Source organism: Sinocyclocheilus anshuiensis, unplaced genomic scaffold (genome assembly GCF_001515605.1).
Source record: "Sinocyclocheilus anshuiensis isolate Anshui unplaced genomic scaffold, SAMN03320099.WGS_v1.1 scaffold415, whole genome shotgun sequence".
NCBI lineage: Eukaryota > Metazoa > Chordata > Actinopteri > Cypriniformes > Cyprinidae > Sinocyclocheilus > Sinocyclocheilus anshuiensis.
Window position 1 is genome coordinate 2,057,958 of NW_015552655.1, and position 11,677 is coordinate 2,069,634.

Here is an 11,677-nt window from a genome sequence, read left to right on the forward strand (position 1 = left end):
ATCCCCAACAGAAAACTGCTGCTGCGTTCTATTTATGACGTATTGACACAAATTTCAAATGATTTTCAACGATCGCTTTGTCGCGTCCAGTGTACTAGACAGACTTTAGCTGTTGCGGCGCAGACACGGTGTTACTCACCTATCGAGAAGAAACAAAGCAACCTCGGCGTCCGATCGCAGGCCTTCCGCTCCTTGAGTTCTCTCCAGTGCTGGAAAGCTGATCCGATATTTACACAGGTCCTACTTCTTGCCTTAAGCCTTCTTTTGTTCCGCAGACATTTTCCTCTTTTGTTTATTATCCGCCATCTCTATCGTTCTGTTGCTCGGCTCGCTAATGTCCGTCATGTGCACTGAACGCTCTCTCCTCTACATCATGAGAAGACACGTCCCTTACTGCTGATTGGCTACAAGTTTGTTTTGCTATTCGGCCCGAATCAGTTTTCTAAAGCGTTTTTGAAAAACAGCTTACCCCACCTTTAAAAACATGGTTTTGTTCTTTGTGGACTGACAATGACTGTTCAATCAGAGACATTTGGTACCTAACACTTGAAGACTTCAAATGCCAGTGCCACAGTGCTAATTATACTATTGCTCACTCAAAAACACGCTCCTATGTTCTCATTTTACTAAAGAGAGAAGGAGACACCGAGAAACAGAGAGAAACAGGGCAGCAGCCGTCCTACATATGAAAGTCTGAATGGAGAGATTTGAGTGCCCACATCATCATGACATCAGAGCATGAAGAGATTTTTTTTTTTTTTGAGCATGTGTGTGTGAGGTATATGCAAGAGGTCTAGGCATTTAAAAATACTCGCATGGCTCCAGAGGCGTTTAACAGCTAGCGACTTCAAAAATGTCCAGGAAAAGAGAGAACGGGAGAGAGAAAAGGAGAAAAGGATGATGGAGAAGAGAAGCACGCAACCCACTTACTGTACAGCAGCACCGCTGCAGGGGCCTTCAAAGGAAACTCTGCCCTGATATGAAAATCCATAATCCAAACAGTAATGAGAGAGAGAGAGAGAAGAGAGAGAGAGAGAGAGACAGGGTGAAAATGAAAGAGTCGCTGTCTTCCTCTCCGCACTGTCTTTTCTGACAAGAATGCGAAGCCTTGCGGGAGGAGAAACTGTCGTGTCAGATAATTGTCTGAACAAAACAAAATATTCAGAAAGAAGAAAGTACAATGCTTGTGTAATATAAATAGCCGACCGTCCTCTTTCACACTTACACTGGTTTAAGACTTTCATCAAGAATATCTAGTGCTGATGTCTTAAAGGGGTCATATGATGCGATTTCAATTTGTCCTTTCTCTTTGGAGTGTTACAAGCTCTTGGTGCATAAAGAAGATCTGTAAAGTTGCGAAGACTAAAGTCTCAAATCCAAAGAGATATTCTTTATAAAAGTTACGAGTCAACCACGCCTACCTAAAACGGCTCATTCTAACACGCCCCCACATATCTACGTCACGATGTGGGAAGATTTTAGCAACATCATATGACCCCTTTAAGCATCATATATTGCTCAATCTTCAGGTTAGTCATTTGACGAAACTTGTAACAGTGAGTATTACACAGTTTTTTTACTGGCTTAAGCTGTTCTGAGTGAATTTGAGCCTGTTGCTATATGCAGTGGTGTTCAATCAGCAACAGCTTAATAATTATTCGCAACTAAAACGCCTATTTTACAAACTGAACCCTTAGTGAGTGATGGAATGATCCAAAACCCAACTGAAAGACTGTAAACACTCTCCTCCCTCTTGACATCTCATCACTTCATATTTTACAGCTTCACCAACAGCGTGACATTTTAGCATTTGAAGCGTTCAGCAGCAATAGCTCAGTGTGGGGCTGAATCTCCAGAGACGCAGGTATAAATAATTGGTTTTATCTAGGAAAAGGTGCTGTGAGATTTGTTAAGGGGAAATGTGGTTTCATGAATGTGAAAGCATCCCTGCAGGAAATAGAGCTTAATAGCAGTTTAGATAGATAGATAGATAGATAGATAGATAGATAGATAGGTAGATAGTTGTACTGTACAGTGTATTGTATGATGGCACTGTTATGCAGTCATTCCGTACTGTATTATCTTTTATCTGTATTACTGTATTATCTTATAGAAAGGCAGTATTGCAGCACATCTGTGCGCTGAGAGTCAATGCATCACTGTAATCCATCTATCCACGCCGCTGCACATGCGCCTGTCTTCCTAATCCATGCAGTCTACAGGGACCCACAGTAACAGAGCCTGTCTCTCTTCCACTATCAGCCTCTTCCACCCCATCTCTCCTGGCACTCATTTACTCCTTAGCCGACTCCCTCCTCTTCCTTCCTCAGTAGTGAGCGGCTCTTTAATTCCCATCTCTTCAGCGGGACGCACGCGGTCACCTCAGCACTAGATAACACTGCAGAGAGCTCATCTGCTCTAGAATGATGTTTCTGATGCTCTGTGTTTGCGTGTGTGTGTGTGTGTCTGTGTGTGTGGTTGGTATGTTCTGGATGGTATCTTGCGAATGTGCTAAATCAAGTGTGAAGCTTTACAGTGTGTGCATTAGAGAGAGAGAGAGAGAGGCTGTGGTCAGCAAAAGCAAAATTTGAGTCAACCTAATAAAATCACTACGGAGAGGGCTTTTTCCTGCAAGGTATTGTGTGTGCGTGTGTGTTTTGTGCATGTTTAAATACACAGCTAAGTGATCTATTTAGAAAGCACTTCACTCTTTATCTCAGACCCAATACACATTCTGCCAGCATGCCAGTCTTTTCTATACACATACTGATGCAATCACGTCACGTTAGATAAAAGCATCAGCCAAATGCATAAATGCATTCATCAAACATACTGAAGACTAGAGATGGTAAACAGCAACCAAGGTTTCTAAATACAAATAAATGACATGTAAATAAATATATAAATAATAACAATACATAATATATGTATTATAAATGTAATATAAATAAATGTAACTAAATAGTAACTATACATATTGCTAAAAAATGTAAATAATAAATATACAGTTTGTATGTGTGTGTGTGTGTATATATGTACTTTTATTCAGCAAGGATGCATTATATTGATCAAAAGTGACAGTAAAAACAATGTTACAAAATATTTGCGTTCTTTTAAACTTTCAATACAAATTAAATTACATTTAAATATTTATTTTTTTAAATACTTTCTTTTTGATCAAATAAATGAAGCCTTCAAAAACGTATGAAAGAAATCTTAAAAATCTTACCAACCCCAAACTTCTGCACAGCACTGAAATCTCACTTATCTCTAAATTAAAATACATTTTTGTACATTTTTGTTTTTAATTGTTGTAGGTTCAATTATATTATATTATATTATATTATATTAATAATTCTAATGACATTTGTTGGTGGCGATAGCCTCATGGTTAGTGCACCAACGTATAGCGCAATTGTGTTCGCGGCGACCCGAGTTCAATTCCCGTCTTGAGGTCCTCTGCTGATCTCTCTCCACCCAATACTTTCCTGTCATTACTCTACTGTCCAGTACTATAAAGCAAAAAAAAAGCCCATAAAAATTACTTTTAAAATAAATAAAAATAATTATAATGACATTTGAAACCAAACTGGTTTCACCAAAAATCACATTTTGAAAAATAGTCAATCGTAACCATTGCAAACAGCAAAGAGATCATAACAGTACTATAATATAACAAAATTATGACTTTACATAAATAAAACAAAAATAAATACAAATATTTTGTATATACTTTGGATATACTATCTACACTACAACTTTTTTAAAACATAAACTTTAAATTTTAAATTCAAACATTGTTAGTTTGCTTTTTTGCAGTGCATGAGTGGTTTTGAACATTCTGTAAAAGGGAGACATTTCCAAATCCAAGTTGGAAAACACACCAAAATCCCCAAAACAGAGATATCTATATTTCTTTTCTAAAGGTCTTTTATCCATTTTTCCACAAACAACTACATGCTTAGCTTCCAGGGGCCTCATTTATTAACAGTGCGTAGAAAAGATTCTATATTTTGTCCTTATATTTACACGCATTCCTACATATAAGTACAAGTCGGTAGATCACACTCTCATTACGCACGCATCTGTGCGTACGCACTGTTAATAAATGAGGGCCCAGGTCTTTCTCTTTCTTATTCTGTCTGTCCACTTTTATGTCTCTCTCTCTCTCAAACACACTCAGTCTTACTCCTCTGGGTATCTAAATCTACTTCCAGCATCAGTTTTTGAAGCTTCATTGACAGAGAGACAGATGTTCATGACATCCCAACAGCAACACATCCGCCTGCTCCTTATTCCTCTTTTTTGCTCCGTCATGCACACACAACTTTTCTTTCTCTCTTTATCTCAACCACCAAACGCACACCGTCCCATCGAGACGCAGACGCTGTTGTGATGAGTGAAGCGTTACCATCAGACGCTGCACGACTCTCTGAGGTACGAGATGTACAATCATCAAACCGTACAAATCAAACAAGAAAACAATTGCTTGGAGCAGTGGGCCGAGAACTACAAATACCGTTGTTTTTGTGTAACGTTCACATGATGTGATGGGCATACATGTGAAAAGACACGGATGGAGCTGTAAAGTCTTTGGGGAGTTTAATGCATTTAAGGATCTAATATTACAATCCGGACACTCAGACAGATGTTAATGATGGCAGTCGACCAAGACTTCCATCATCACCCTCTGCCACATAGCTGCATCTTAATGCTTTGTACTGGAAAATCGTAAAGCTGAAATCATTTCTCATATCCCAGTTTATCATTCAAAAACAAGTAAGCCATTTTCCCAAAGAGCGTGAACACTGTGACTTTCAGAAACCTATTTGGAAATAATCATTATTTTGCAATTCTGTTTGTTGCCACTGGTGGTGCTGCAGTTACACACTTCACCTTTATGGATCCATATTCTGAACTTTAGTGTTTATGACTAATATTATTTCTGTTTTATTAAGTCAACTTCACATTAGTCTCAGCCTCAGATGTCACGCCCATGGACCGCTGGCTGAACGTCTGATGCATACGGCACAGTTAACTGGAAAAACTTCAGGGGCCCTATCATACACCTGGCGCAATGCAGCACCAGGCGCGACGCAAGTGTTTTTTGCTAGTTTCAGCCCGACGCTGTTGTCATTTTCACGTCCTGCATCACGTTGTTTAAATAGCAAATGCATTTGCGCTAATTTGTGCGCCCATGGGTGTGCTGGTCTGAAAACGAGGTGTGTTCAGGCGCATTGCTAGTGCATTGCTATTTTGAGGCAACTGAAATAGACTGCGCCATTGACCAACAAAAACTTGGTCTAAAGTCTGGCGCAATAGTTTTTTTGTTATTAAAGAGCGCATTAGTAATATGCGCCTATAGGAAGGTGCACAACGTGCATACACTTTGCTTATTACACACACAGGGACGCGCAGCAGCACACAAACATTTTTAAAAATGAAAAATTAAAGGATTAAAATGTAAAATATTATTATTGTGTACATAAATATAAAAATGCCTACATGTCATAATGTATAGTCTTTGCATGTATCAGAATTACGATACGTGAGCAAATCCGTTCCCTCACTAGAGAAGCGCTCCGTTTTTCCGCTTGCAAATTCCGCCATGTAAATAGCGAATTTGCCATGGCGTGAGCGCAACTGGCTTTTAAAGGGAATGGGAGATGAGACTCTGATTGGTTTATGGCACGTTACTCCCCAAAACACACCCATTACTCATTAAGAGAATAGGAACAACCCTTTTAGACCATGTGCCGGGCGCGCCGACCATTTTTCCCGTTCTTAAACTAGCAAAAGTGGATTCGGACACGCGCTAAGCGCAATTGCGCCAACCATGCGCTTAGATCGTTAAAATAGGGCCCCAGGAGTTTTGAAGTCGTCATCGATTGGTTAGATCATACAGGATTTCCAGGAAACGTGTGTGTTGCATTCTTTAACGTTCCACATGGAAACAAAGATGCCGTGATGCCAAACCCTCTCCTGTTAGAAGAAAGCCGTCGTGTTTACAACTGTGACGATGAGCACTTATCAGGATCAACTAAATGCTGGATTTTCAAAAGTATGTGAAATATTGATCGTTTGCGGCATAGAATCTTTAAAATATCTCCAAGAGTTTTATGCACCGGTCTGTTATTGTGGTGACATTTCCACACCCCAAATGTAAAATTCTGAATCTTGTTTGCTAGCCCAATTCAAATTCAATTCAAATTCAGGAACGAAATGTGAATATAAAAGCCAAGTCAGTACTAACTTTTAACTAACCTGCTATTACCTAACAATATTCTTTTCATACTGTTGCTTTCTCGTGTCCTGAAAGAGAAAATATATAGTAGAAGAAGAGTGTTACTACACTAATGCCCACTGTAGCGCCCCTTGTGGCAGCACTGAGAATGTAACATACTTATCTTGTTAGCGACAGATCTTTTCTTCCATATTGTGAAGTACATCTGAGTGAAAGGGATTTGGAATCAGAAAAGAAACAAAAGTGTAGGAAGGGATTTGGCTCTACCTATAGTTCTTAACTGGACAGTGGCAGAGGTGAATGCTAGTTTGCAGTCGATTGTAAGAAAGGGGCGAGGTTTAAGCAGACGAAATGACTGGAGAAGTCCAGCATACATAACCAGAGAGAAGTCTGTCGTTTCACCAGAAGTTCCAGTTAGGACATTTTGATAAAAAATTACACAACATAAAAATTACACGAAACATGGATGAATCATTCACAATAAGATCATTAGGATTAATATAGAAAACAGATAGGGTGAATTTACATTTCATGCCAACTTTAAATTGAAGCAACTTCACCTTTATTATTATTTCAGGCCTCTTTACTTTAAAATAATGCCTTTAAACAGAAAAATATTAAGAAAAAGTAAAAATGAGAGATACAAACACTGCAGGGCTGAATTGATTCTGTCCTCCCCACTCATCCTTTACCAACAAACATCTAGTCCAGTGTTTTATACATCTATGTTTCAAATCAAATCTTATGTGTACTTGGATAAAATATGCATCGAATTCCTTCCTTGTGGTTTTAAAGGAACAGTTCACCCAAAAAAATGAAAATTCTATACTTTAAGGCAGGGCTGTCCAAACTCGGTCCTGGAGGGCCGGTGTCCTGGTGGCAGCACTGAGAATGTAACATACTTATCTTGTTAGCGACAGATCTTTTCTTCCATATTGTGAAGTACATCTGAGTGAAAGGGATTTGGAATCAGAAAAGAAACAAAAGTGTAGGAAGGGATTTGGCTCTACCTATAGTTCTTAACTGGACAGTGGCAGAGGTGAATGCTAGTTTGCAGTCGATTGTAAGAAAGGGGCGAGGTTTAAGCAGACGAAATGACTGGAGAAGTCCAGCATACATAACCAGAGAGAAGTCTGTCGTTTCACCAGAAGTTCCAGTTAGGACATTTTGATTAAAAATTACACAACATAAAAATTACACGAAACATGGATGAATCATTCACAATAAGATCATTAGGATTAATATAGAAAACAGATAGAGTGAATTTACATTTCATGCCAACTTTAAATTGAAGCAACTTCACCTTTATTATTATTTCAGGCCTCTTTACTTTAAAATAATGCCTTTAAACAGAAAAATATTAAGAAAAAGTAAAAATGAGAGATACAAACACTGCAGGGCTGAATTGATTCTGTCCTCCCCACTCATCCTTTACCAACAAACATCTAGTCCAGTGTTTTATACATCTATGTTTCAAATCAAATCTTATGTGTACTTGGATAAAATATGCATCGAATTCCTTCCTTGTGGTTTTAAAGGAACAGTTCACCCAAAAAAATGAAAATTCTATACTTTAAGGCAGGGCTGTCCAAACTCGGTCCTGGAGGGCCGGTGTCCTGAAGAGTTTAGCTCCAACCCCAATTAAACACACCTGAACCAGCTAATCAAGCTCTTACTAGGCATACTAGAAACTTGAAGGCAGGTGTGTTGAGGCAAGTTGGAGCTAAACTCTGCAGGACACCGGCCCTCCAGGACCGAGTTTGGGTACCCCTGCTTTAAGGGTATGCTTACATGACAATGATGTACTAAAAACGGAAACGTTTTTCGTTTGCATTTTTGAAAAGTTTCATGTACAAACAACGACATTGTCAAAATAAAATCCCAGTTCACACAGATTAGCAAAAATGACAAAAAACGCTGTATTATAAATGCCAGGCCAGTAGATGGCGATGTCACTACAAAGTTTTCACAAATTCTCGTTTGCGTAGTTTGCATGGAGACGATAACTGTATCATTTTCAAAAACTTGCACTTTGAAACCCATTTTCAGACCTCTAAACATGCGTTGTCATGTAAATGAATGGCCAAAAGGCATACAAATTATCAGTTTTTAGTTGAAAACGGTGTCTTGTAAAGGCCTCCTGACTCACACTCATGTCGTTCCAAAACCAGGTATGACTTTAGTTCTTCTGTGGAACACAAAAGAAGATATTTTGAAAAGTGTCTCAGTGTTTCTGTCCATACAACGTCAGTGGGCTACAATGTTATTTCTTCTCAAAGAAGGTTTTGAAACAGCATGAGGTATAAGTAATTCTATTTTTGAGTGAACCAACTGTCATTATGGTTTGAAATGATCAATATGTGCTTCATTCGGCACAGGAGCCTCGAAAGTCAAAATATGATCAGTTGGGCATTTATGCAACCCAACATTATTTGGCGATTCATCATGGATTGATGGGTACATCAGCCCGGGCTTCTCTTCATCCATTCATCCCTTTCTCCACGGCTCACTCTACCTCCTCTGCTGTCACATCTCTTCCCTTCCCTGTTTTCTCAGTCCATCATATATTCCTCCCTCCCATCTCATGGATTAATCTCAAAGATATTTCCTCTCAATTCAAACTACTGCACACTTCCAGAGCTCTGCTTCCACCTCAAAAGCATCCAAGTTCCTTCACCTTCCTGTCTCAAAATCGCTCCTCGTTTTCCCGCAGAGGACAGACCTTTCCCTCTTGGATCCCTCTTTCTTCTCGTCTGTCTCTCCAGCGGTCTCACTCTCTCTGCAGTCCGTGAAATGATGGAGAGACAGTCGCCACATCCCATCGGTCCACGGCATTCGCTCACACACTCACAGGAGTTCATATAGCTCTCCATTACGATGCATTAAAAGACATGTATCTGCCTGTCTGTCTCTCTCTCTCTGCATGTCTGTCCTTCCGACTCTAGAAGACTAGAACAAAAGTGCCTTATGAATATTGATTTAAATGCAATCAAAACTGGAGCTTCAAGAAAACGTGGATGCAAAGCTCTCAGTATCTGTCAGTGTGAAACCAGAACAGTTTGTGGTTTCCCAATGGATCCATTTTGCATTCAAACTGCTTCATGACGGGAATAGATGGGATTCTTCAATTCCTTGAGGATAACGGTGATGCAACGGCACATACCTGCTGAGGCTGGTGCTGTCTCCTCTCCTCCCTTCTGCTCACCCGCCCTCTCTTTATCTCTCAGCGCTGTCTTACGCAGCCTCGTCCTCCTTCATTTCTCCTGTAACACCCATCCTGATCTTTCCCTCTGTCTCAGATCCGTGTCTTCACTGGGAATCGTCTGCTGGCCAGCGTGGTGTGTGTGAGCGACTGTGTGTGTGTGTGTGTGTGTGTGTGTAGGTCCGCATGGCACAAACCGAGCCCATCTGATTTTCATAAAACCCCCCACTCCACCAGCAGCCCCCCCTCCTCCTCTTAAAGGTACAGTGAACCGATACTCTACACACGGGCCCAGCAGGTTCATGGATTGAACCATCATGAGGGAGAAAGGAGGGAGGGTTGAAGAGGGAAAAAACGAGGAATAATTGCAGGATGGCAACACTACATGAACTACAGAGGCTGATTTGCATATACAGCTTCGGAAAAATCAAGCCAGAAGAGAATTGAAATAAAGATAATGAAGGTCATCTACAATCGATTAATGATGCACTGCACAAAAATTAGTAATTGAAAACGTAATTATACTGTAATAAAACGCAGACTCTAAGCAAATGCATATAATAAAGTATAAAATATATTTATTTAAAAAAATATAATAACGAATTATATAATACTAATATTTCAATATAAACCAAATAATAAACATTATCTAAATCTATTTATTTTAATCAATAGATTTAAATAAATATATTCTCTAATCAATCAGATATCAGTGATTTCTCTAATCAACTATTGACACTGCACAAAAATGAAATAATTATAATAAACAAATATCACAGAATCTAAGCAAGTGTATATTTATATCAAATATAGTTATTTTTAAATAATGTAAACTTTGTTATGAAATCATAACACATATTTACTAATATAAATAAAATATGATGTAAATATACATACATACACACACATTATATATATATATATATATATATATATATATATATACACACACACACACACACACACACAAATTCCACAGAATCTAAGCAAAATTATATACGTATTAAAACAATTTCTATCAAATATTTAATTTTTAAATATTATAGAATTACACATTAATACTATAAACAATGAAAAGTACGTTGTATTTTAAAACCAATAAAATACAACGTAAATATTATAATAAAATCAAATAAAAAATAAATAATTTGCATAAAAGATATTTTAAAATATTTGGACAGGACAGACGTACTGAAACAGAAGCTGGGAAAAAATCCACTTCTGTCACACTAAACTCTCAGTCAGGTGTCATTTCAGCTTCAGAAGAGACAAGCTATTCCATTCACATCTAACATCAAAATGCATTTCATTTTATCCTTAAAACTACAGGAAATATGTGTAAATTTAATGCAACTCAAAGCATTGAGCAGTGTGTGGCTATAGATCAGAACTAAGGACAATTCCATTTCAGTTAAAGCTTACTTTATTTTAGAAGGTAAGATAATTAATTATAAGATCTCAGAATTACTTGCACGTTTATGCTTTAACTGCAACAATGAATCGAACTCCTGATCTTCTTCAAATGAAACTGATTTGAACCCGTTTGGAGCAGCCTCATGTGTTGTTCTGTGTCTGTGGCCTAGTTCCAGCAGAGCTTCACCTTGCAAACACCACAGTAAGGTACAGTCTGAGTGTGTTCATGTGTGTGTATGATAAATGATAAATGTATTGGAAAGGTGGAGATGAAGCTTTTATGCAGGTTTGGGGACATTGTTCAATCTTAAATTAATCATTCCTCATAATAAGTTAGAGGGGTGACTGACCGGTTGAGTGTCTGCGGTAGGTAAGGTGGAACTATGGCAAGCTGGTGAAGACAAAAAGGGACACAAAATCACAAGCCAAAACAACACTGAACTATATAATGACTATACAGACTATACACCAGGTGTGCCCAACCCTGTTCCTGGAGATCTACCTTCCTGCAGAGCTCTGTAATTACTCTGCAGGAAGGTAGATCTCCAGGAACAGGGTTGGGCACCCCTGCTATACACTATAAAGTATAAAGAATATATATAAATACATAAGTGAAATCCAAAGTCTCCTTTATTTACCCTCATAATAAATATAACATTATTTAATAAATATATAATTGCAAAATCTGTTTTTATGCTATTCAATTAGATCATCTTGAAATATGAAATTATATATTATAATTATCTAATCTAATTATACATTATTATATATATATATATATATAAAACAAATGTATAATTAAGAAATCTAATAATTAT

The 11,677-nt window shown here is 38.1% G+C and overlaps 1 protein-coding gene across 1 annotated transcript in view; it reads right to left on the reverse strand.

The window, feature by feature from the left end:
* Positions 1–9,667, reverse strand: part of LOC107667159 (SRC kinase signaling inhibitor 1-like) — a 55,427-nt gene extending 45,760 nt beyond the window's left edge. Inside the window, exon 1 of the mRNA XM_016458751.1 lies at positions 9,408–9,667. The gene's annotated coding sequence lies outside the window, so the exon portion shown is untranslated. The remainder of the gene's footprint in view (positions 1–9,407) is intronic.
* Between the last annotated feature and the right edge of the window lie 2,010 nt (positions 9,668–11,677).